The sequence below is a fragment of the Magnolia sinica genome, chromosome 13 (assembly GCF_029962835.1).
Source record: "Magnolia sinica isolate HGM2019 chromosome 13, MsV1, whole genome shotgun sequence".
NCBI lineage: Eukaryota > Viridiplantae > Streptophyta > Magnoliopsida > Magnoliales > Magnoliaceae > Magnolia > Magnolia sinica.
In genome coordinates, this window is record NC_080585.1 from 145,890 (window position 1) to 151,118 (window position 5,229).

Here is a 5,229-nt window from a genome sequence, read left to right on the forward strand (position 1 = left end):
ATATTTAGAGAATGTATTTTTACCAAAATGGCCCCAACGTATGGTCAAACTACATCTTTGGCCTCCCTTTGAAATTGTGTTTTTAATCCTCTGGAATGTGAATCAACTTTATTTCAAAAATGCCTATACATGGTATATTCACGGGGGTTTGAATTTAATTACTAAATCAACTTTAATATCTCCAATTAGTGAGATATATAATTTTTGACACTATGGTTGTGATAAGCCCGCTAAAATATATGTTTTGTCTAAAAGTGATGAAATTCCAAGTCTTAGATGGACGCAAGGACAACATCCGACTGACTAACCAACAATTTTTAATCGTTGATTGATATGAATGTTTAGACGGTCTTGACAATATTTGGAAAGCGTCTTGATCTACATGAACAATGTTTGGCGGTCCTGATCATCATTAGTGGGCCAGTGTGTTTGGTAGAATGATAGTGGTGCAGCATACATTTATACATCGCGAACTATTGCAAATGATTTTGGATGCTAATGCAGCTCTCACTGGTTACAAGACCTCAAAGAGGGGATTGGACACCCCTTGGATTTGAAACGTTTTTTGCTGCCAAACAACCGTGGGGATTTGAAACCCCCTCTAATCCTCTCCAATCCCCTCCAATTCAAGGTGCCAAACGACCCCTTACAGAATGAATTTTTACCAAAATGGCGCCAACGTATGGTCAAACTACATCTTTGGCCTCCCTTTGAAATTGTGTTTTTAATCCTCTGAGGCAATTCGAATTTTCAAGGGACGAAAACGGCCCTGCGTTTACCTGCGCGTTGGTCGGTACTCCATGGGCCCCGCCATGATGTCCGTGTTTCATTCATGCCGTCCATCTATTTTTAAAGATCATTTTATGATAGAGGCAAAAAATGAGGTATATCTCAATCTTAAGTGGACCACATTACAGGAAACAGTGTTCAATGAGTGTTGACCATTGAAAAATATTTTGGGGCCATAAAAGTTTTGGATCAAGCTGATTTTTGTTTTTTCCCTTCATCTGAGCCTATATGACCTAATCAACCCATTGGATGTCAAATAAACAGTACAATGGGCCTTAGGAGGATTTTAATGATGGATATCCAATCACTATTGTTTTCATGTGGTGTGGTCCACCTGAGATTTATATACTTCTCATTTTTGGGATCAAGCTATAAAATGATCGCTAGAAATGGATGAAGGGATAGGATGAAACACATACATCATGGTGATCCCGCGGAGCATTGACCACCAGCCACGGGCTGGTGTCAGGGGGAATAGCTAATCCGTTCCCTTTCACCCTGCTGATCCGTTTTGCAATATCATTTGAGTACATGCGAACAGAAATAAAGCAAATCCAAATCTCCTTCCGTCGGAACCTTCCTAGGTAACTTCGAACCACATAACATATCCCAACCCGTAACACATGGCAACCTCGACCCTCATAGCGTGACAACCTCGATCCCTAACACTAACACGTAACAACCTCAACCCTTAACATGTGACAGCCTCTGGACCCTTAACACATGACTTAACAATGGTGACCCTACTTGAATGGTCTTTGATCATCATTTGTGGGTCCACCATGAGGTATGTGTCAAATCCACTCTGTCCATTGAATTTAGAATTTGATGAAAGTCTATGGGATGGGATAAAGAATAAGCTAGATTCACAGATCACATGGACCACATTATAAGGAAACAGTTAGCAGTGAATGTTGACCATTATGGGTTGTTGATTATTTTGGGCCAGGAAGAGGTCTTATTAGCATGGAGTTGATACTTCTTCAAAGAAATGGTAGTCCACAAACAAAATCAAGGGATTAGATCTACCTTTCATTGGTCCCAATCATCATGCAACGCCGTGTCATGCTGTGACCTCCTTCACATGAAGCTTCTCCTGCGTGGAAATGGATTGCGTACCGTGCATTACCAAGTATACATAAGCGTGCTGAGTAAACTCCATGGGGCCTACCATGGCTGTATGCATCTTATCCACTCAGTACATATGTTTTCAAGTATCACTTTAGGGCATGATCACAAAATTGAATAATATGCAAAGGACCACACCACAAGAAACAGGGAAATAGTGATGTCCACTGTTGAAACCTTCCTACAGCCCGTAGTGATGTTTATATGTCATCTAACATATTTATAAAGGTCACGGAGACATGGATGAAGGGAAAACACAAATATTGGTTTAATCCAAAACTTCTATGGCTAAGGAAGAAATCTTTTTATCTTAAAGATCAATGGAAGAATGTTCCCCATGAGAGTCGTCAATTTGACGCTCTTAAGGGCATTGAACAATATGTACAATTTCATGCCATTTGTGTATGCCTTGGAAAATGCCTCCATTTTAGTTTGAGAAACTAGAGATGAATTCGATTTCCAGCGGAGTCGCTAGTTTGTTAGCACAATAATTTACATGCATTTTCTTTATTCAGGAGATTTCATAAGCATTTACAAACAAGTATATATAAGTACACAAAAAAGCAACATAAAAGAGGACATTTTATTCTAAAGATTTTAAGTTTTTTACATTCAAAGTTATGGTTTGGCACAAGCCTTTAACTACATCATGTAGAATACACTTGATTATAAAGTAAATAATTTATAACCACATTTCTAAATAATATCACCATGATTGTACAAAGAGAGCTTAAACATTTTCTAAAAGGGTTTTAAAGGAGGCTAGGGTTTTTTGCTATGGGATTTTGCATGTAAGTTGATGTCATCTCTCGTAATTTCGTTTTCATTGTAGATTGCTTGTTGCTTTAAGCCATGGTTTTTTCCCCGCAAAGGTTTACCACGTAAATCGCTGTGTTCTCTATACATGCTCAAAATTTCTATCTCTGTGCTTCTTTGATTCACTTCTGAATCACGTCTAGATAATGCTTTCGCACCCAACAAAAATTATGGTTCATAAATTAAAAATCAAATACCTATAAAAGAAATAGATAAAATAATTTATAATTGTTACAATTTTGCATTATAATTTTATTATTTTTTACTGAAATATTTTGGGTAAGCCAAACAACATTAGCAAACCTGTAATAGGAAAGCCAACACCCTTGGCTAAGAAGTAAGGTCATAGATAAAGTGACCAGGTTCAATGTAGAGGTCTGCAACCATTTATTAGCAACCATTTCAACTAAAAATCCATATTATTGAATCAGATGTTTGGATTAGACGGTTTAAGACTCAAGATTTTTGGGTTAGGCACAACAATGTGCATGTTGGGAACATAAAAAGCCCTAACACGAATTGTCAAGCGTGGAAGCAACCTTAGACGGAATCAAAGAATGCAAATGAGAAAAAAATTCAAGCAACCAAAGAGAAAATATACATTTTAGGTGAAAAAAACCCTACGAGAAAAAATCTATGAGACAAAGCGACAAATAATCTGCTATAATAAAAAAGTTATAAGAGATGGAATAACTTATATATTCGAAACCCTACATCTCCCTTCAAAACCCTCTCTCTGTGTTAAGCACCTGTTCCTTAAAAGAAAAAAAAAACCTTAATCCTATATTAAAAAGTCTTATATAGATTTTCGTATGTAATTAGAAACAAAAACCTGTACTTACACAAAACTTGTGCATTCCGTCAATCAACCCAACTGGGCCTTCAATCGACCAAGATATGTACAGGGACTATTAGTCAACCGAAACAAACATTAGTTTACCAAGAACATCACAGCGTGCTTTGGTTGACCCATGAATTCCTCAATCGACCCAACTGCACCTGTACCAGACTAAAGACACAATTAATAATCTTCACCATTGCTTTAATCCTCCATCTTCATACTCTAAGTTACTATCACCATCTCCACTCTCTTTCACAGTAGCACCATCATCGTCATTTTTCACGCACACTCCGTATTCATTCCTTATTAGCCAAGTCTAGAAAAGTCGAACAAAACTTGAACTTCTCTAAAGGAACCATCTTTATAAGCATGTTTGTCCGATTATGATTGGGACGAATCTTCTTAAGAGTAACACTGCATTCCTCTAGCATTTGCTGAATAAAATGATGATGCACATCAATTTATTTAGTCTGGAAGTGATATATTGAGTTTTTCACCAAATTGATAGAATTACTGTTGTCACAATGCATAATCACGCCTTTCTGCTGAAGCCCCAACTCATTTATCTTCCCTTTCAACTAAGCAACTTCCTTGAATGCTTTCGTCACTATTATATATTCTATTTCGGTTATGCAAAGCGCAAACACAGAGTCCGGCTTTAACATATAACTGATCGCTGCACTCGTTAACACAAATGAGTAACATTATTATACTTAGCTTGGTAAGTTGATACTGATGATATGCTTAGTTTTATGGATATTATGCCATTCATCTGCCCATATGTATCATCTGTATACTTATTATGAATGACGTTTGATCATAACATACGTCCTTTTGGCTTGAAATACTTAGGAGACCCGTACATGATAGGCTTGCCACGTATGATTCATGCAATACGAGCAGGTTTGATGTATGTCTTAGATAGTGTGATTCGTGCATTATGTACTATGTGTGACATATTACATTTACTCCCTAGCGACACTAAGAGGTGATCTTGTAACGTTGTTTTGGTTGGCATATGATTTTATGAACACTAGAAACTATCGAAGTTATAGGGCGTCACAGGCATTCATGGGTAAAAGTTCCTAAACCCCGTGATGCTAATAAGATACTCTAACGTCTAGACCAAGTGGATTTATAGGCGCACGATGGCTATATATCACTAGGTCGTATCTCTCACTTTGTCAAAGTCGGGGGGGGGGGGGGCTTACCCACCTGAAGAGGGCTATATGCTAGGCTGAGTTTAACTAGCTCCGAAAATTGGCTCCCTATTGATGGGCCAGGTGATTTCCTGCGTACCACTGATGAGGCGGATGTTGAAGTCTTTTGCACTTGTTTGGTCTTGCACGCGACGGGCGGTAGCTAGTGTTGGAAGTGTACTAAACCCCATAATGATCCAACTGTGAACTATTCTAAAATGTAGACTAGTGGAGGATTGACACGTTGCATTGCATTTTTAGCATGTAACATTTGGCCATGTAAGTCCTTTCATCACATAGCTTGGGTATGGGTAATAGCATTTGTGAACTTGTTAATTTAGCCCTCCATCATTTCCGTTTATTCTAATTTTGTATAGTTAGCACATGTATTGCGCACATACGCACGCACTCACTAAGCTTCGTAATAAGCTTATGCACATTGTTTACATACAAGTT